Below are 21,508 nucleotides of genomic sequence, written 5' to 3'. Positions count from 1 at the left end.
ATTTATCACTTCCTAAAATACACTTAAAGACACGTACTTTAGTTTTTCCCCTTATTTATATCTCATTTCCCCTCTCCAATGTGAGCTCCACAAAGGCAGGAGTTTTTGTCTCTCTCATGCGATGCCATATCCTCAGTGCCTAGCACCTCGTGTAACACATAGTGTGTTCTTAAAAATTATTGGGTGAATTCATTAATGGGTTCCTTAATTAATTGGCTGACAGTTGCTAGGATGAGGGTGAGGGACAGCTACTGGCTGCTCCCATTCCACGTCGAATTTTAATATCTCTCTCGACCACCGCATCACTGAGAGAAAACAGTCCGAGCCAGTGTGTGCTTTTGAAGTCGTGGTGGCCGCAGAAGCACAGGAGCTCATTTATCAGCCCCGGCAGAAGGGAGACGCTGATTTTCATTAATAAAAAGAGTTTTCACCGAACAGTAGATAGATGTGTTCTCACACATACACACACATATTCACACGCAGTAAGTTATGGGATCCAGCTACACCATAAAACAAATACAAAAAAAACTCAATGGGAAAATGGGCAGGTGGCATGAAAACCAATACAAGCACTAACCCCGAATGCAATAGAAATGATGCTGGTTGATGAGATCGCCCCACGGATACCACTCGGCCAAGGACAAAGGGCAACGGGCAGTACTGAAACACAGGAGTAAACGGAGACGACAAATCACCGTGTGGGCACGGCTGGGCTTCTCCCGCCTCTGGGAAACATGCAGGATTGCCCACTTTAAGGCACTGCTGCTCACATACTAAAATAGCAAAGATACCTTTGACACAGGTCAGATCTGAGGCTAGCTGGGCCGTCTTCCCAGGCATAGGAAGCCCCTCAGTCCACTCTACACCCCGGGGGTGCTCTGTTGAATAAGAACAACCAGAGCTACGACTGGACTCCTCGGAGTTATAACATGTAAGTCAAGGACGAATAAGGAAATGACTATTTTATATCCCAGGCATCCCTATATAGATAGATATGCTCAAGCCACTCGCTGATGAAAAAACAACAAAATCAAAGACTCCCAGATTCCTCTTGGCAACACAGCTTCTTGAAATCACTTTTTACACATGCCCTCCCTTCTTCTCCTACAATCCTTGCCCCAGTGCTGCACTAAGTGTTTTTGCGAAGGGCACCACCAGGTCACCAAATCCAAAGGCCTGTTCCCATGGGCATTGTGACTCACCTGCCCAACGCAGCCGACCTGCCCGGCCCTGCAGTAACCTGACCCTCTCGTCTCATTACTCACGCTTGGTTTCCCATGGAAGTCTGCTTCCGCTTCCCAAACCTTAAATCTGGGGTCACAAAATAAAAAATAAAATGCCTGCAGGGGCCGGGGGGTGGGGGGCCCAAAATGAAAAAGGAGGACACATGGCCATCGTGACAAGCTGGAGAACACTCACCTGGCCAGAAGGGGCTCACACAGCCTCACCTGTGGGCATCGGGTGGTCGGATCCCCAGTCTGTAAAAACACTCACCCTTCTCATGTTTATGGGAACTTTCCCTGTTTTTACATGTTGGCAACTACGGTCTGTAATGTTTAAAGACTATGAGCTGAATCAAAGAAACGTACAGCCTGGATACGATCTGCTGGCCTCCAATTTGGTTCCTCTCCCCACTCACCCCCCTGGGTTCCCCTTTGGCAGGCTGCTCCCCTTCCTGGGGATTTCACCCAACAACTTGGAGCCCAGGCGTGTGCCTCGCCCCTCAGGGCTCCCTGCTGCCATCCAGACCTCCATAACTGCCCACTGGACGTGTCCATGTGAGTGGCCCGACCTCAAAATAAAACAGCCCATGCTTTCCCTCCATCCTCCAGGCCTGAAGGCCCCTCAAATCCTATCCGTCCTGCCTCTGTGTAGCCCACACGCTCAGTCTTGCTCCACAGTTCACTACAACAGTCCCCCTGCCTCAGACCCGTGCCCACTCCTCACCCTCAGGGTCATTCTTCACGCCACCTAACGTTACCCTCGGAAATGCACAGGATTTTTTTCTACTGCTTTCTAGTTGTACAACTCGAGTAAATTATTAAAGCCTCTCTTTGATGTTCCCTCATCTATTTAGGTAGAAAGATAGATAGAATAATTTAATATGATAAAAGATAATAATACATATATCAAAGCATTATAACGACAATAAAATGAGATAATACTCATGTCACATTTAGAACAATACCCAGCACTTAATATAAGTGCTATATAAATATTTATTTTTATTATTTTTGCCATTAAGTATTGCCAAGCCCGGAGTATCATTTGAGTAAGAACTGGAATTCTAAGTTTGCAGAATTTGCTGCATGTATTTGATGTTATTTCCATGCCCTCCCCCCCTCCCCCACCCCCGCAGGCAGACCCATCTATGGCAAAGCCTCCGGCAGCAGCAGGACCACTGGCAGCAAGGCCGGGAGGCCAGCACCTTGGTCTCCACGCCCCTTTCAGTCCATCCTTCACCCCCTTTCAGCAAACACCATCCTCCTGTTCGCTCCCTGTTCGCTTTCCAAAACCACCTGAGACGGCTACGAGATTACTTTTTACTAAGGGCGTGACGGAAGACCTTTGGACATTACCCACATCTCTTTGGGGTTCTGTGGATACAAGCAAGAGCAACTGTGTGGCTGGCTGAGCAAATGCAGCTTTTGTCAGAAGCTGACCTGAGGCTCTCAGGGTAGAAGAGAAGTCTGCAGACCACACCTGGAATCGGGCAGGAGCCAGGGCACTTGGGAAGGCCCTGGACGCAGAAACTACTCATAGAAGAAGAGGTCTGGTCCAGGGGTCAGTGAAGGAAGGAACACGTTCAGTGGCCTCTGCCATCCCGAGTCACTCAACCGTCAGAGCACCTGACAGGCTGGGCTGAGCCTGTGCCATCTGCCCTCCCCCCGGGGCTGGGACCAGAAGAAGCTGGCAGGAGGAACCGCCAGGGACATCGTTAGCGTTTACTATTCCACCAAGACAACATTCAAACAGGGAGGGGCCGTTACCCGGAGGGAATGAGGGCGCTTCGGGAGGAGGAAAACAGGTGTGTGGCCAACAATTCCATTCAACTTTCCCAGAGAGTTCTCCACGGTTGGCCTTAAAATACAATATAAAGAGAATTTAGAAGATTAAGGAAGTTCAGGAATCATGAAACAGGCCAAATTAACTATCCGGATGACAGAGGTGATCTCCAGGCACTCTAGGAGATAAGCCATTGACAGCAGTGACAATGACATCACTTTGTCCCATGTCTCACTAACACCCCTTCCCTCTCCACAGGTGGCCAGAGGGACTTCTCTAAACCACAAATAGGATGTGTCAATACCTTGCATAAACCTTCAGTGGCCCCCTTGTGTCTTCAGGATGGAGTCCAAACTCCTCGGATTTCAAGCAAGAACGTGGCTGCCTGGCTCTCTGGTCCCAGCGCCCACCAACCTGCTTCAGAGCCCTCTGCCACAGCCCCGTCAGACTGTTTGCCATCCCCACCCTCGTTTCCAAACCTCAGTGAAGCTGTTCCCTCTCTTCCCTTCTTTTCCAGTGAATTCAGTTCTGTCTGCAAGAAGTCAGCTCCAGTGGGACTGCCTGCAGGACACTCTCCTCGGAGGTACCGCACACACGTGCTCGTGCACACACGTCTAGTGCGAACAGGCACCTCTTCTTTGCGCTGGCAGAGCCCCGGCTGGCAGCAGTATCACCGATACCCCGTGATCTCGACGTCTGGCACACAGCAGACAGGAGGAGGGAGATGTCTGGTGGAAATAAGACTAAATGAATGCTCCCTTAAGGGTAGAAGACTAGGATTTTCCTGCTCTAAATAGATCGGAGAAGGCTGCTTGGGGGCATCTTCGCATCATACAGCCTGTCCTGGGGGCTCCCGGACCCCAGGGTGGATTGCCTGGCCGACTAGTGTTTCTCTGTACCCAGTCTGAGCACCCGGCACGTGAAGCCATTTCCGAAGGCTTGTAGAGGAGCATTTATGGCTGTTAGAAGCGACCGAGTGCTGTTGCCAAATCACAAATCCTCAGCATATTTTCAACAAGATTCTCCAAGAGCCAAGTGCTCTTTGCTGTAGTAAGTTGCCACAGTGACTATTTCACGGGGTGGAAAAAAAAAAAGCTTTACTAAACTTTTTAAAAGACATAGTAAAACAAATGTGATGGTTGATAGAACATCTAATCCATTATTTAGGAAGTAGAAAATAATGTCTTGATGCTTTCACAAAGATCCCATTCTGCCCGGGGAAGCCATGCTAGAACGTTTTAATGTTCTGCCCAGCACTGCCTGCTACGAGCAGCTCCACACTTCATCAACATGAAAAGAATTATAAAATAATGAGATCCCCAGGCAATGCAAGTGAAAAGGATTTCTATTTGACTTATTAAAATGAATTCTTATACCCCAGCTTTTCCCAGTCCATTCCCTAGGTGTCCGAGTTCTCCACACAGGAAGAACGAGGTGGGACAGAGCTCAGAAGAGGCGATGAGACCCCCTGATGAGCACTCACGGCCCCCAGTGTCCCCCAGTGTCCCCCAGCGTCCCCCAGCAAGCAGAGCACAGATGGCTGACAGCTCACAACCCAGCCCAGGAGACCAGGTTAGGCACCTTCTCTGGACAGGTGCAGGCTTTCCACCTGAGATACTGAAAGGAAGTTTGCACGGGTCCTGGCCAGGTGGATCAGTTGGTGGGAGCGTCATCCTGTACACCAAAGAGTCACGGGTTTGATCCCCAGTCAAGACACACACCTAGGTGTGGGTTTGAGCCCTGTTTGGGGTGTCAGGAGGCAATCAATTGATGTTTCTGTCTCATATCGATGTTTCTCTCTCTCTTCCTCTCTTTCTAAAATCAATAAACATATCCTCAGGTGAGGATTTTTTTTTTAAAGTCCTCACTCCACAGGAAACAGGAATGCATTCTGGGGAAAAAAAAAACAAACAAACTTTGCATGCCCTGGAGCGAAACATGGCTTTCTTCACCCAGTTTTCACATTCGAGGTGTCCCCGTCTGTGAGTTGTACCCACGTGAGCTGAGCCAGGGAAACTCAAAGTAGTTCCGCACCAGCCTACCTCGAGGGCATTCACGATAAAACAGTACAAACACCATTCGTGTGGAAGATGGCCATTGTTTGTTCTATAAACTCAGAAAAAAATGTGGGACTTTTTTTTGAAGGGTTCCTCTAGTTCTTTTATTTGAAATCATAGAAGTAATACACAGAATTGCTGAAGTTCAAACTCAGATGATATTAGATGCAAAGAGGCTAAAACATACAACATAACAAAAAATTACCTTGTCTGTGGATTTCTTCTATACCACTAATTCTCAAAATGGGATCAGAGGCCACCTGGGGTTCCTAAGACCCTTTAAATGGTCCATGAGATCAAGCCTATTTTCATGATAAACTAAGATGTCATTTTCCCGTTTCATTGTCGTCCTCCCCCAAGTGTCCAATGGAGCTTTCCAGAGGGTATATGATGTGTGAGAACACACACTAAATGGAGCAGCAAATTTAAGAATCTCAGAGTCTCATATTAAGCCAGACAATAAATAATTCATAAAAATATAAAACAATGCCACTCTTACAATAGCTTTGCCTTGAAAAAGATGAGATTAGTATTTTAAATGAATTAATACATGAATACTTTAAAATGTATGTATCTGTTCTCCTTCCTAATATATAAATACCAACAGCTATCACCCACATGAGCAGAAGCTTCTGGGCACTCTCAGTCATTTTTAAGTATATAAAGGTCCTGAGACGAAAATATTTGAGAAAACTCTATCATAGCATTGGAATCTCAACTTCTTTCTTTTTTTTTCAATTTTCTTTTTTTTTAAAGATTTTATTTATTTATTTATTTAGGGAGGGAAGGGAGGGAGATAGAGATAGAGAGAGAGATAGAGAGAGGCATCCATGTGCGGTTGCTGGGGGTCATGGCCTGCAACCCAGGCATGTACCCTGGCTGGGAATCGAACCTGGGACACTTTGGTTCCCAGCCCGTGCTCAATCCACTGAGCTACGCCAGCCAGGGCTTTTTTCAATTTTCTTATTGTGGTAAAAGATACATGACACCAAATTGACCATCTTAATCATTTTTAAGTGTACCATTCAGAGGTATTAAATGCATTCACAATGCTGTGCAACCGTCACCACCGCCCATATCCAGAACTCCTTTTTCGTTTCATCAAACTGACCCTCCATCCCCAGCATGGCACCTCTGTGTGCCCTGGCTCCCTCTGTGCCGTCAGCTAGCAGCCCACACCAAGGAGCGCTGTCTTCTCCAGAGCGTGCACCTGTGCGGATAGGCCCGTGCGGCAGGGCCCACCCCCAGTCCCGGGGGAGAGCGCTCCACCTCCTCCCCAACCCTGGAGTTCCACCTAACTCCGAACCACCCAGCCTCCCGCTCCTGATGACCAAACCGCATTTGCCGGGCAGTCTGACACCTACCCCCCACATCTAGTCATGCTGAAATGGCATAATTTCCAAGTTGCTGACACTAACTTACAAATGAAAGGTTGCAAACTAGGGCCTGCTAGTGTGCTCTGAACTGTTGATGTGGGTGATAGAATTGGCCAGTGAAAAGAGAGGAAAAGAAACCCATTAGGGTTTCGGGCCACATTACGTAAGTCTGGCCCCTGTACTCTGTACTTCAAGGCCCACATAAAAGACACTAAGGTGAGAAGACACAGTGCGTGCAGCTTCCCCGGGGTAAGTCTGGAGCAGCTAGGAGACAACAGCTCAGCGCTCGCCACTGAAGGGATGCTCCATGCTGACATTCGATTTCTGACCGGATCGAGAAGCCTGGGGACACGGCTTACAAGGTAAAGTTGCTAAGGCATCGAGTGACCGTCCATACTCAGGCTACACTGCAGGATTTGTGATTTAAGGAGATGATGAGAAGATACAGGGATTTCGATACCTTTTACATATCCTTTGACAAAGATGATAGATAGATAGATAGATAGATAGATAGATAGATAGATAGATAGATGATAGATGACACTGCCACATAATGACACTTTAGTTCATGCTTTTAGCCCAGAGGAGACAAAAATCCCCAAGAAGGTGCAACCCTGAAACACTTTGGGGCCAAATCTTGGCCAGGCAATGTCTTATCACCAAGGGGAGGAGGGCAGGTGGTGGCAGTCTTATGTCAGTGGCTTCAGGAGGGTACCACACTTAGACACCTGGGATCTTAGCAAACCCACAAGAAAAACACTGCCCAGAAGGTATGATTTATCGACCGCACAGATGAAAATGCTGAAATAACCCTGCCAGAATCCAAGTGTCTTCTCTCAATCCACATCTGCAAACCACAGACATTAACCACCGAGTTCTCCCATCTCTTTGATCAATTAAATTCTTTACCTTAGGTAAATAATAGGAAATGCTTTCAGGTTCACCTGGGCATGTCAATCAGGGCTTCAGAAAGCCAAACCAGTCCACGCAAGAACGCAAGTAAGAAATGTAAGCATGCTCAAGTCCAAAATGTTAGTATTCTGACATTTATTTATCTCAACACACTAATTATTTGCCAGGATATGTCAGCATTCGTGGAAGAAGTCTTCAAGAGGCAGCAAATGTCTTAACTGACCTTTGGAGTAACTTTCAAGGCTATGGTCCTATTTAAACTCTCATTTCCCACAACCACAAATTCATCATCGGGTTCCCTATCCCTTCTTCAAAGCCACATCAGGCTATCTGTGATATTCATGACTGACATTTGGGCCAGCAAATTCTGCTCTTCCCAGCGGGCAGAACAGATGTACCTGTCTGGTACGTTTTTACAAGACATCCATGGGTACACAGAGGAAGCGTCTCATGTGATGAGGAGGGCCAGGTGAGGGAGTTTTGCACCGAGACATGGAAGTGGGCGAGTAGTCTTGCCCAGGGCTCTCCACCGGGACTCACCCCCTTGTATCTTGGGGAGCCTTACCACTCCACACCCTCAAACTTCTCACTGGCGTCTCTCCACATAAGTCAGTCTGAAAGCAGACCGGCAATCATTAAAAAACCAAATGCTTAGAATCTCACCACAAATGTTGCCACGTATCCACTCAAAGTTCTCCTCATTCAATTTACAAAAAGGACCCAAAATTAACACAAAGAAATAACACTATGGAAGGAGAGTATTCATAGAAAGATATGAATTTTTTTAAATCACAAAATCACCGGGCTGTGGGGGTGGGGGGAACCAAAATGAAAAAGCACAAAATGATAAGCTCCCATTTACCCTGCAACTGGAGACAAAGCCAAGGCGAGGATTCAAATTTCTGGTCTTCCAGAAGCGCTACCCCCACTGAACTCACACACAGAGGTGTGCATGTGTGCACCTATTGAGGAGCTGGGCTCCGCTCCGTGACCTCGGCCAAGGTCGCCTCCGCATAGACACACTCACACACACAAACTCGTGTTCGCGCCCACTCCGTCTCTCTGTTCCCTCCCATGACCAACCCACACGTGCCTGGTCTCCGCTTCCCCACCTCCTGTTCGTTCGTCTCGCAGTGCCCCCTGGCTCTAGGGCCCGCCTCCCCAGCACACGTCTCTCGTCTGTTCCTCACAGCCCTCGCCCAAGATCTTCTAGAATCACAAACTGGCTCCTGAAACTCCATTAATTCCTTATCACAGTCCTCAGGATAAACCCTTCAGACCCTGACCTTGGCCTAAAGAGCCCAGCACGTTCCGGCCCTCATCGCCCTCTCTGACCACCTCCCAGCCACTCCGCCACCCAGTCCTCTGGGAATCCCCCCAAGGCTCCATGCTCATCCTCGCTTAGTTAGAGTCCTTCCACTCCTGCCTCAGCCTGGAACTCTCTTCCCAGAACAGTCTTCCCAGCTTCCCATCTAAAGCAGGGTTCTCCCCATCCCGGTTATCCTCCCCATGAGGTTCTCTGGAGTGCCTGCCACTGCTAAAATGTTTGCATTGATTTGTTTACTGTCTAGTTCCTTACCCATCTCCCACCCACCCCCACTCTGTTTCCTTTAGCCCATCTTACCAGCCCCCAGCATAGTACAGGACACTAGGTAAGTACTCAAGTACTAGTTGAATGGATGTTTATACATATTTGCATATGTAAAGAGGATGTGCGTGTGTACACAAGTCAATCATGCAGGCGACATTGGTCAGCATCTGCTCCATGCTCAGTTGAGAATGAGCTACAGGAAACTTCTTCATACACTGGAGACTTCAGCAAGCTCCCTAAAGCCGCAGCCGTCAACATTAACTGCCAGGCAGTGAAAGACAAATACCATATGATCTCACCTTTAACAGGAACCTAAACAAAGAAACAACAAAACGAAGAAACAAGCAAAATATAACCAAAGACACTGAAATAGAGGACAGGCTGACAGTGACCACAGGCGAGAGAAGAGGGAATTTCAGGGGACAATGGGAAGGGTTTATAGGAACAAATTTAAAGGACACATGGACAAAAACTAGGGGGAGGGTGGTAATGGGAGGGAAGAGGGGAGGGTTGGGTGGGTGGGCTGGATTGGGAGTAAAAGACAGAAAACTGTATTTGAACAATGATTAAAATAAAAAAAAACATTAACTGCTTCTCTGTAACATTATAGGCTAAAAGCAGATCTTGGGCCTTTATCGTGCAACACTTGTGCAATTAAAGACAATTTTATAGAGTATTCACTCCAAGCAAACCATGGTACCAGGCTCTGCAGGATTCCAAAGAGAGTGAGACACCTTGTCTACCAAGAAAAATACTGCAACCTCATCTAGCAACTCCAGCTTCGTAAGAGGAGTTTCCTTTTAACAGGAGTAGGGGTGTGTGTGTTGTAAAGTTGTAAAAGGCGATCTGAAGAAAGGATAAAGGATGAAAATTCTTCTAAATCAGCTTCTGTATTTTATTGCAAATCCTAAACATTGTTATGGTGTTCATAATAATTGGGATTTATCCACATTTTACATACCAGGTCTCTGAATGCAAAAACAAAACAGCAAAAAACAATGTCTCCTCCTCCCCGGCCCCCACTAAGCACCACGGCTAGCCAAGACCAGGAACCAAAAGCAAACTTCAGCATGACATTCAAACTCAGTTACCTCCAAGGACCCTCCAAATCTCAATATCCTCCTGTGAAGCAGAGAGATGAGAGTCATAAAACATCTGGGCATGGCCAAGTCCAAGGCTCACTTTGCCCTAATTTCTCCACCTGCGAGATGAGCTTCCTAACCTCCACCCTGCCTACCACTCACCACAATCAGTTACTGCGAAGACTGAAAGAACATAACCCCGTGAGCGTCTCTGCAAACTACAACAGGCTACACAGAAAGCCACTGCAAACTTTTATCAGGACTCAGATAATATCTAGCATCTTGTACTGTCCTGTTCTGTGCTTGTTGACCTTGAGTCTCCAGGTGCACTGTAAGTTCAGGCTCGGAGGTTATCTGTCTGCCCCTGTGTCCGCTGTCCTGGACACACGGCCCCCACATAACAAATTCTTGCGAGTTGGTTGCTGGTTGGTTTTTTAATGGATTTGACTCAAAGTGCAAAGTGTTCTGTGATTTTTTTTTTCTGTTTCTCACTGATAATAAACACATTTTCTGGAAACAGCCATAATATTTGCCTAGCCCATGATCTTAATGGTCTGCCTTATTTTTTTTCCCAACCAGCTGGGCAGAATTCCACGGGAAAGAAGACTATTTTGGCAAAAGCGAAAAGAACATTTTTCCAGTACCGTTTTCAAGGTTCCTTTTAAGGATGAGACAGGAGGCCAAAAAGTCAACCGGTAAACGCGAGCTACCTCTGACCGTCACCGTTAACAACCGAGTCTGAGTCCTGCGAAGCGCAGGGCACGGTGCTGGGGTGCGGGGATAAACCAGGAAGGCGGACTCTCACAGTGGCTCTGCAGCCCAGGGGGCCAGGGCCAGAATCCTGCCTTCACATCCACCTAGTTCTGTGACTTTGCACAACTCACTCAGTGTGCCTCTTCTTTCTCATCAGAAAGAGGGTCATCATAAAGCCACCTTCTAAGGCTGTCATGGGGTGAAATTAGTTAACACCTGGAGAGCTTTTAGACAGGGTCTACAAGAGGCCACAATAAACTTCAGACATCTGATGTCTTGGGGTCACCAGACTCGAGACTCAGAGAAGCAAAGTGCCACATGTCAAGTCGAGGGGCCATAAGGAGGTTGGAATCAGGGCTGGAAACCAGGTGTTCAGTTCCAGTCTGTTCTCTGCCACGTCTCCACGTGGGATTTCCCACAAGTGCCGGTCTGAAGGATCCAGCCTCCTGACATCTGAGAAGCAGGGCTAATAAACACCCTCACCGCCCCCCCCTACCCAGCAGAGCTGACCTCACCTTCAGGTGAGGCCTCAGCCCAGCCCTGCCCTGCTTTTCTCCCCTCCTGCTCAGACTGTACCTACAAGGGATCCACCGCGGCTGGCTCCACAGGAATACAGCGGCAAAGAAGGACAACAGCCTCACTTCCTCATGGGGTGGTTCTGAGGATTAAATGAGATAATGCTGAGGCCGTGCTGAGCAGAGTAGCTGCCATGCAGTATGCAGTCAATGAATGGCACTAAAAAATGAAAAAGGAGGAAGAAAACCCTGTGGTGCCTGCTCCCTCGAGGCTAACACACACGCCGGCACCACGTGCCAGGCCCAGGCAGACCGACATCTCCCGCGGAACAGAGGGAGGCAAAGTCTGGGATGGACGACGGTCAAGGGCGAAATTCCCTGGAGACCTAGGAGGTGTCTGGAGCTTCACTCTTCCCCTCCTTTCTTAAAAAAATATATAATAATAATGAAAAAATACTGAGCTGGTGCTTTGTATTGGATTGTTAATATTTTAATATTTTTGACTCGAACAAAGAGGGTTTCCGACCTCCCGATTTGCTCTCATGCACTTGACCATCAACAGTATAGCTTCCCTGCACTCACGATAAGCACGGCTCAGACAGAAAGACGGAATGAAAAGAGATTCCACAGGTTTGCTTAGTGTATTCACAGCATGCCCTGGAGTCAGAGTTCTTCAGCATTTGCTGTCAGCTTCTCCCCTATCATGATGTTGAACCTACTCCTGAAAAGACAAATCTAATATGAGCGCAGGAGAAGGAAGGAGTTTGGTGAACTTTAAAAGAAGAAGAACAGGACTAGGCTGGGAGCAGGAAACTCATCCTACACCTCTGTCTCCCCAGAGCAGAGAGCAGAGCCCAGAGCCGGCCCAGGTGGGCTGCTTGCAGGGGCATGTGGAGAAATCAGCGTCTTCAAGGAGTTTACAACCCAAGTAAGGAATGAGCCCTGCACAACACGCCCAGTCCCACCACAGAGTCAACGCCACCCTTTCAGCCTGATGCAAGGGGGGAAGAGAGGCACTAGGGCATCTTGCCTTTAGCACAGGGACAGGTGCTTAGGACACTGCTTGCTTCCTGTTTACCTGGGCAGGTATTTGCAAGCAGTCTAGAAAGTAGGGGGAACTGGGAGTAACTGACACAGGTCTAAGCGAATGGTTATGCAAATCACTTAGGCAAATAAGTGAAAAGGGAGGAGGAGGGGTTTTGCGCCGGTTTTCCTCCCCGTGCCCCACTCTTCACAAGGCGGGACGAAGTGCAGAAACCAGAAGTCAGGAAAGCACCAAGTCTGCTCTCTTAGAGGACAAGCAATACCACCGCCGCTCTCCACCCCGCCCCTGCCCCTGCCCCCACCCCCCTTCACTCCAGGGCGTCAAAGCAGCCCCCACCCCATTTCACCCCCCACCATCCCAGCAGGTAGAATTCTTTGGGGCCCTCCGCCCCTTCCAAAGACTGCCTGAGTTAGAATACCGGCTCAGTCTCCCCAGCCGAGGTCGGGGAGAAACCGAGGGCTCCAAAGGTGCTGCTTTCTTTCCCAAAAGAGACAAGTAGAACCGCGGGGGGGGGGGGGGGTGCACAGGATGAGACCTGCAATGCGAAAGGCGCTGGCCCGCTCTCCCCGCCCCTGCAGCCTGCCAGCCGGAGTGGCGCGGGAAAAGGAAGTTCCCGACCCGGAGCACCCCCTCCCACCACAGCCACTCCTGCAAACGAGGAGTCTGGGAGCCCCGAGCCGCTCCCACCAGAGCACGCCGGCAGCCCAGCGCGCAGTGCTGCACCGAGAAAAGGGCGACAAGGATGTCCTCTCCCCAGCAACTGTCGCGGGGCATCTTCTCGCTGCTGCAGGGCAAAGGGGAGGTGGAGATCGGACGGAGAATAAGGCGGAGCAGGCGCCGGGAAGCACTTACGTTCTCCAGGAAAGCGCCTCCTCTCCAGGAAGAGAAGGAGCAGGCTAAAGAAACGCCCCGGAGATGCCCCTTTGCAAAGCGCCGCCGCCTTTCCCCAGCTCGTGGATTCTCCGGCCTCCAGTCCGTCCTCCACACCTTGCCATCCCCACCCCACCCCCCACGCCCAGGAACTAATCCTCGATACCCTCCCCGCGGCTTTCGGAGGGAGGGACCCAGGCACCCCTCAGCTGCCCCCAAGTCACGCAACAGGCGGATCTCTAAGGCTCTAGTGACCTGGGTTTATGTGGACGAAGAACAGGGAGCACCCAGCAGGATGCAAAGTCCCCTGCAGACTTAGATCTCTGGGGACGTGCACCTGTGACCTGGGCCACCGGTGGTTGGGGGTGCCGGGGCAGCAAAACGTGAGGAAAGTTGCAGGGTCGAAGAGACTAGTCTCCGGAGCGAGCGCTCGGGGAGGTGGGGACAGAAGTAGTTACCTGCAGGAGTCCGGCGCCTCTGACTCCCTCGGCTCCGCAGTGCCGCCTGCGCTGCAGGATCAGGCCTCCATGCGCGGCCAGCGGCCGCTGCAGCGGCTGCGAGGAAAGCGTGGCCGCCACTGTCCGCCTGTCTGTCCAGCTCTTCAGGAGCACCGAGCCCCAGGGAGCCGCAGGCGGGGCGGGGCGGGGCTGGCCTCTTGGCAACGCCCCTTGGGTCCCAGCTCCACCCGCCACCTGGCTTCTTCTAGCCTCCGTCCCCGCGGAGGGCGGAGGGCGCAGTGGCCTGCCGCGGACCACAGCTGCCTCTGGGGGGTCTGGCCACGCGACAGCAGAGGGACAGAGAGAGTGGCTCGGCCGTGCGGGGCGCCAGTCCTCTCACCCAAGTGCACAGTCACCCCTGGAGCAACGCGCCCTGTCCAGGAGGGAGCAGGAGCGCTGGACACCTCCCACCTCGCGCCCTTCGGGGCTGGGAGTACTGGAACCCCTGGGAGACACACCACTTCCTCCGAGGGCCCAAAGGCCCTGGCGACTGCCTCTCAAAAGTCATGGCCCAAGCAACACCATAGATTTGTCGGAATTTTTCCTAGGAAGTCCTGCGGCCCCAACTTGTTTCAAAACAAAGTACGAAGGAGGAAACAGCCCTGTCTTGCCTGTTCACCACCGGCCCCGCTGCCTGCAGACGCATGCACAGATCAAAACAAGATTGGTTTGCACGCTCTGTTCCTCGACTTACCAAGTCAGAAGAGGTGGGGGGGCATGCACCCAAGCACGGAGCAGAAGGGGACCCAGTTGGTACCCCTTTCTGGAAAGTGGAGGAGGGGACCGTCTCAGGAAGATCGGCGCCTGAGGCGGAGACGGAGGGACAAACCAGGACCTCAGCGAGGGCTGCGTGTTGTCCAGGAGGCATCGCCTGCCGGCCCCTCTGCAGTGAGCAAGGAGGCTCGGCGAAGCGCCAGAAGCAGGAGACGCGGGATGCTAGGGGACCCACCCCCGCTCCCCTCCCGCCTCCAGACTGCCGAGCTGCAGATTTCGAAGTTGTGCAGACTTGCAGTAATTCCTCAGGGCCAGCTGCTCCCAGCCGTAGGCACCTCGTGTCCCCTGGGTTCAGCCCCACAGCGTGAAAGCTGCCAGCTGCCCCAGCCCAGCAGCCGCTGACCACTAGCCTCAGACCAGCAGCACCTGGCAAGCGCACCCCTGGTTAAGTTCCAGGCCCTGAGCCAGACACACGTGAGGGGGTGGCGCCAGGGGGTGTATGGGAAAGGGGAAAGTCAGTTTCTCTGACCTCGGGGAAGGGTGGGACCTGGGTTTTCTCATTGTTTTTGTTTGATTAAAAGCCAAAGTGGGGGTCCGAGAAAAGAGAGGGATATTTACAGGGTCTGGTAGGGTTTTTTAAAAGGAGGGAAAACCTGCACCATCCAGGGAGGGAGGTTTGGCCAGAAAGAGGGTAGTAGCAAGCAGGAATGGGAGAGGAGACGGGAAGAAACACTCAAGATGGGTCCCTCGGACTCGGATGTTATCATCACCTCAGGAAAGCAAGGTGGGGATGCGGGTGGCTGAGGAACAGGTGTCTGAGGCCCTCTGTCCCTAATCCCATGGCTCTGTGCCTCCCCCAAACTGGCCCCCTCTATGAGGAAGAGGATCCAAAGCACTTGTCTACACTTGCTGTTTGCAAGTAGCTGAAGAAGGTGATTTTCATACCCAATTTATCATAGGTAGCAGAAGGTTATTCTAAATATGTTTACGCTTTATCGCTGATGATGCACCCGAGAAGAAATGCGCTCTGATCGCTCCCGGAAGTTTAGCTATTTAATCATTTACAATCGCTAAGGTTTACCCCAGAAGTCAGCGTGTTTACTTGGGAGTGAAACGTGTCCACCGTCTCTGAGCGCTGCAGAAGGCATCTGCAGTGCAGAGCAGTCGGAGGGTCAGGTTCCGCTCACGGGGTGGTGCGTGGCAACTGGAACGGAAGACCGCACGCAGTAGGGGTCACCAAGGGGCCCCCACTTGGCATCTGTGAAAGCTGGGGACAGAACAGGCAAGACTTCTTTTCGGGCACAGGGGGCTTGTGCAGAAGGGGCACGGGTCTGAGGCTCACACTGGGCTTCTCGTCTGCTGGACCCTGGTGGGGGGAGCCCTGTGGAAGTCACTTAACCTTTCCATCCTGGGGTCGTGGGTTCTTCATCCACAAGGAAAGGGCCTCTCTCCCAGGGTGATCATGCAAAGTAAAGGCAACAACAACACAGGGAAAGCACTGTTAGGGCCATACAAAGCAGGTCGGTTTCCCCCAAAAGTCCACCCCCCCAAAAGTTTACCAATGTTCATGCAGGCAAAAGTGGGGGATGCATGCCTCCCTCACACACTCACATACCACGCTCTCACCCCCCAACCTCAGGCTCCATCCCCACAGCGCATGCTCTGGTCTGCCTGCCTCACTCCCCCAAACATGCTCACCTGCTGCCCCCTCCAAATGCCTTTACACCAATTGCCGTGACACCCATCTGAATCCATGCTGCTAGGGAAGCCACCAGACTCGCCATGCACGAACCTGGAAGAGGCTAAGCATCGGTGCTGGCAGTACTCACTCCTCCACGGTTTCCAGAGGACCCCAGGGTTAGTGCAGACGTCCCAAGCCGGCGTGAGATGCCGTGCAGTGGTTCTCCCAAGCCTGCGTGTTCTTGCTCAGAGCACTTTCTCAACCTTTCAGTTCTTCCTCCCTCTCTCACCCGCATGTCCATGGACCCTTCCCTACCCCCTCCAAACCTGTCCTGACCTTCCATTCTCACTACAGTCCAACGGACAGATAACCAGCTGGGTGACTCTGGGAGGAAAGGGAGAGTGAGGGGCTGTGGCAGCCATCGTTAACGTGTACTCAGTCGGTGCCTCTTATTTACTACTTGTCAGTTGTCAGCCGGAAATGTCACTGCAGCCCATGTGAGCACATGAAAAGGTCACTCCCCCCAACCCCCCAGGCTTTCCTGGGCATTCTCGGCGATGCTTCCTCCTGCTTGGAGTTCCCTTCCCAACGACCCAACCTTTCTTTGTGTCAGCAGCAAACATCCCTTTGCCGCAGGACACCATCAGGTGGGATAAGCCACTGCACCCCAGAAAGCGCCACTCTCCTCTCCTGGGTGTGCGTCCCCTCGTCTCAGTCCTGGGCTTCCCTCTCCCACAGCGCCTACCACTCTGGATTTTAACTGTATATCTTCAGCCGGACAAAGAGCTCCTTGAAGACTGGGTCCGCAGGACCTTCTGTGGTTCGGCATGTTCATGAAACAAATTACTAAAGGCTCTGTCAGTAGTTCGGGCTGCTCAGCTCCACCTGCTCCTGATAGAAACTGTCATCCTGTAGTTCTGTGTTACCTTCCATCAGCCGAAAACTTGAACTATCACATCCATCCGCTTGGAGGCAGGGCAAGACTAAATCTAGTGAATAGATATAGTTCTAGTTCTAGCTATAGAATAGTTTATTCCAGATTATTGATACAACGACCACTCTTCTTTCACAACACTATTTGCATGCTTACTTTAATGGCCCTGTTGCGTTATTTCTATATTGAATACCTTAAATATTGGGGGTCTTCACATGCAAAGACTTCAATCCTAGTCCGTCTCTGCCTCTGATCATTTTGGTGATGTCTCCCCGAAATGATGTCTAGCTCTCTGTTTGGGTTTTTACTAGATACCTCCAAAGTCTTTGCCAGCTCTAAAAGCCTTACCATTCTACAGACAGGAGGGACACAGTCTATGAATTATTAAAGGAAGAAATGTGGCAGACTATGGCCTGTCTCCAGGCACAAAAGAATGTTCTTGGAGGAGAGGTACTTGAACGCGTCCCCTGAGGACCCTTGAGCCGCTCCCAAGGTGAGTTCCCACGTGCCATGAGGACTCGTGCCAAGGTCAGAAGGCTCTGGGCCAGTGCACCTGCACCACTCCCCTTGTCTGCACTCCTAATGCACTCAGCGAGGAGAAGCCTCTGTCTGAGAAGTCGGGTCATAAGAACACTCCCAGGAACGGACTCCCAGGGTGCTCAGACCTGGCCAACTGACCTTCTCAGCCGGATTTCAGGCTCTTCGCACCTTCCTCTCTGCCTTCCTCATCCCACACATCTTACCCCAACCCTGTCGCCCTGGACACACACCGTCCACTCTTGCGTTCCAGCCCGACACGTTCGGCCCAGCTTTGCACTGTGTCATTGGGTGCTCCCCAGCCTGGACCCTGCCTGGGCCCTGCTTCCACCAGGCCCCCTTCTCTACCTGGCAAACGGCAATGTAACCCCCCAAATCACCACCATCCATTTCTCTGACTCTTCTGACCCAAGTCATATGTAGCTGCTCCTTCTACTGGGTCCCCTTAAACTCTGTATAAACCCTCCGCTTAGAGGTACTCTCCTGCTCTCTCGTCGGCTGCTTGGACTGAGTCCCCGCGTTGAAAACTGTGAGCTCCTGGAAGGCAGGCACCCTGTGGTGGTATTCAATCTCAGTATCTTCAGGGACTGGGCCCGTGACGGCTGCTCAGTGGACTGATTTCCAACAAAAAGGTAGGTGAACGGACAGACAGATGGATACATGGACAGGTAGATGGACGGGTGGGTAGACCGGTGGATACACTAAGGCATTCAGTCTGCAGGGGGGAGGGTGCAGAAAGCAAACTCAGAGGCACCAAAGACCAGGTGTTGTCACCTCATGGCTTTTCCTCCAGGGGCATCGTGTGTCTATTTTAACAATCCTTCATTTGTGTGATGGGACTTAGAGTCCAGTCTTCATTTCCATCTATAAAAATTAAGAGTATCCCCACAGCAGAGACCACTAGGCACGGTCCTGTGACCCTTTGTCTTCTGCCTCCTGGGTCATCATCGCAGGATAACCACTCTTCCCGGGTTTCCTGGTGTTGTCTCAGTTTCAACACCAAAAGCCCAGCGTCCCAAGAACCCCTCAGTCCAGAGAAAACCAGGACAGTCAGCCATCCTACTAGGTGCATCGCCGCCCGGGATGAAGTCCCACTAGCAGGGAGCACACGGCTGAGGTATTTCCAGTGGGATGTCAGTAGAAGTGGCTTGCTCAGACTCAGCGACAGAAGAAATTTTCTATTAAAATTTCTTTTGGGAAAAAAAAACACACACACACAACTTCTAACCATAATAACGAGGAGGAAATTCTGCCCCAGGAAGATACGGGGGTGGGAAGGCAGCAGAAGAGGTTTCTGGAGGAGCAGGGTGGCAGGTGGGTGCCCCGTGCTGCGCTGGCAGGAAGGGGCAGGCCTCTCCCTTGAGTGTACACACACCCGCCTTCTTCGAATGCAGCCACAACGACCTGTGGGCCACGGTTCCCCCTTCCTTCCTTCTTCCTGTTCTTCCGTGGTTGCAGAGGGCTAGGTGACTCATCCTCTTCCGTCATGGCAAAGTATCATCTCTCGTGTTTATTGTTTATTTACGCCTTTGCTCCCACTCCACTCCGGCATGGCCAGCCGCCCTCCGTCCCCAGCCATTCTGACACGCCTGTCAAGAGCCTTCTGTTTCCATGCGTCCTTGTAAAATATGTCTCATTCTTTTTATACAAATGGTCGTTTGTCATTCATCTCCATCTTCTTGTCTTTCTCCACACAGGGGGGCTGTTTTTAGCTCCATCCCTGTTGCTCATCTGGGCTGCTCCTCTTTATTCTACGTCATCCACTCCCCAAGGATGGTGCCCAGAATACCCAAATTCCCCACCACCGCAAACCACACCGGGGCGGACAACCCCACCCTCGTCACACTCATTGCCACAGTCCCTCCTCCAGGACCCCCCCAGGACTTTCCGCCATCCAGACACTGAGGGGTTAATACTTGGCCCAGCTAGAACTGACAGGCTTTCCAGCAGTCGTTAGAGATTTTGAATACCACCCCTGGATATGCATATACTTGATGTGACTGTCCCGGTCTTTATTTCTCCGCAGAGCAACAACAAAACAAGGAAACAAACAAGCCTGAAGAGTTCAGCCCAGTGTCTTGTCTTTAAGGAATTCCCAGAGCTACGAAAACACTGTGGACACTCCCATCTGTATCCCCAAGGTCACGTCTAACGCACCCTGCATAGGGGTGCGGAGGCGGGAGCCAGCGGGCTGTGACCACTTTCCTGAGAGCAGGGCCAGCGCCGCAGGCAGCCGGGCCGGCAGGTGAACAGTCTTGGACCGGACACCCTGAGCTTTAACTTGGCTCCGCCCCTCTGCGGCTGTGCGACTTGGGCCACTTCACCTCTCTCGGCTCCTCGGTCCCCTCATCGGCAAGGTGCTCCCCAGCAGGGTTGGAGTGGGGTTCAGATAACATAACGATGTGATACAGGGCAACATAAAGACAAAGTCTTCTGTGTTCGACTCAGCATCAAACTAGCTGGGTCGCATTGCCCTCCCCCCTCCCCAATCCCATCCCCCGCTACCGTGTCTCAGTCTCTCCCCTGCAAAATGAGGATAACTACACTGGATGAGACTCCAAGCGCTGCCTTGGTTGACATGTTAGAGCCTCATAGGGCCCCGGAGGCTTAGCCAGAAGTTCCCCAGCTCTGGGCAGATATACGCCCCTGCTACCCCCCACTACTAAGAAAGTCTCCCTAGTTAGCTAGTTTGCCTCTCAGCTGGACTGGTGACACCCCACCTGGCTCCGAACCTAATCGGCCCTACCTCCCTGCCAGAACTATTCACACAAGCCAATCACATCTTTCTGAGGAAGCCAAGAGTCACCTCACCTGCTTGTCACCACAAAGCCTGCCTCCCCGGCCCCCGCTGGTTCACTCCACTCCTTGGGCAGCCCTTCTGGCCCTGCATGTTGCATGGGGTCCTCCTCCCCAAGGTCATGAGTATGCGTGAGCAAGAAACTGATGTCTGTCTCATCCGTCCAGTGCCAGAGAGCTGGCTGGTAAGCACTTACCAGCACAGCACATCCCGTCTCCACCTCCCTGCCCAGCCCTCTTGGGGACTGCAGACCCACACAGGGCCCGAGAAGCAGTGGGAGGGGAAAGAGGAGGAGGGGCGAAGGAGACCATGCCCACTTGACTCCAAGCCCTCTGAGCAGGGCAAGGGCCAAAAATGGGCGAGGAGAAGAACTCTGAATCCCATGTGAGGTTAGCATCATCAACCAGACAGGACTCGTTTTAATAAAAGGAAATAAGCAGAACCTATGGAATCTACCCAGGATGTGGGAAGGGGAAGGGGACTGTATTCCAGCTGAGGACAGTGACTGTAAGGAACAGCACCATTCTCTGTGTGTGTGTGCCCCTTTGGGCCTCAGAAAACCTCTGGCCATCATGTAATGGCCTTCCATTCATTCATGTGCAGCCATGAGACCTGCCTGGGAGAGAACCTTGGCCATCTACTTATCCAACCCTTCACTCTTCCCCGGGGAGGGGGGTGGGGGGCCAGTCTCCCTCCTCATGGGGGAGAGAGAGGCGAGGACCCCTCACTCAAAGTCACAAAGCCTGGATTCAGAGGGTGCGTACCAAAGTCTGGATCCGTGGCGACATCCTAACCGAGGGAGAACTTGAGAAGCCCCACAAAACAAGCGATCAAATCCAGGTGCCCAAGACCAGGACCTGAGACTGAGGCAGAGCCCAGGGCACTGGGGGAGCTGGGAAGTCGAGAGAGAGGCATACCTAGCGGAGTGCCGAGCCACAGATGGCTCTCAGAAGCACGCACGTTCCTGCAACTGTTTCCTAGTCCTCGCCTAGTCCTCGCCAGGCCTCTGGGCTGTCCTGTGGTCCTGGGCTAGCCACTGCCCTCTGGGGCTCCTGTGTTTTCCAAGCGAGGAGGTGGCTGCTGAAAGAGATGGCCTCTCCTCTCTAACGTGTGATGCCTTCTCCGTGAACCACACTAACTC

At 51.6% G+C, this 21,508-nt stretch overlaps 1 protein-coding gene across 2 annotated transcripts in view; it reads right to left on the bottom strand.

Moving 5' to 3' along the window:
- KCNS3 (potassium voltage-gated channel modifier subfamily S member 3) overlaps nucleotides 1–13,977 on the bottom strand; it is a 31,503-nt gene extending 17,526 nt beyond the window's left edge. The window contains exon 1 of one of the 2 annotated variants that reach the window (XM_028514310.2): nucleotides 13,666–13,977. The gene's annotated coding sequence lies outside the window, so the exon portion shown is untranslated. Of the gene's footprint in view, nucleotides 1–13,189; nucleotides 13,440–13,665 lie in introns of those variants that run through there. The other variant, XM_036027677.1, reaches the window with a different exon arrangement.
- Between the last annotated feature and the right edge of the window lie 7,531 nt (nucleotides 13,978–21,508).

The sequence above is a fragment of the Phyllostomus discolor genome, chromosome 6 (assembly GCF_004126475.2).
Source record: "Phyllostomus discolor isolate MPI-MPIP mPhyDis1 chromosome 6, mPhyDis1.pri.v3, whole genome shotgun sequence".
In the NCBI taxonomy this organism is placed as follows: domain Eukaryota; kingdom Metazoa; phylum Chordata; class Mammalia; order Chiroptera; family Phyllostomidae; genus Phyllostomus; species Phyllostomus discolor.
Note: the sequence above shows the minus strand (reverse complement) of the source record. Positions and strands in the feature narration are given on the sequence as shown.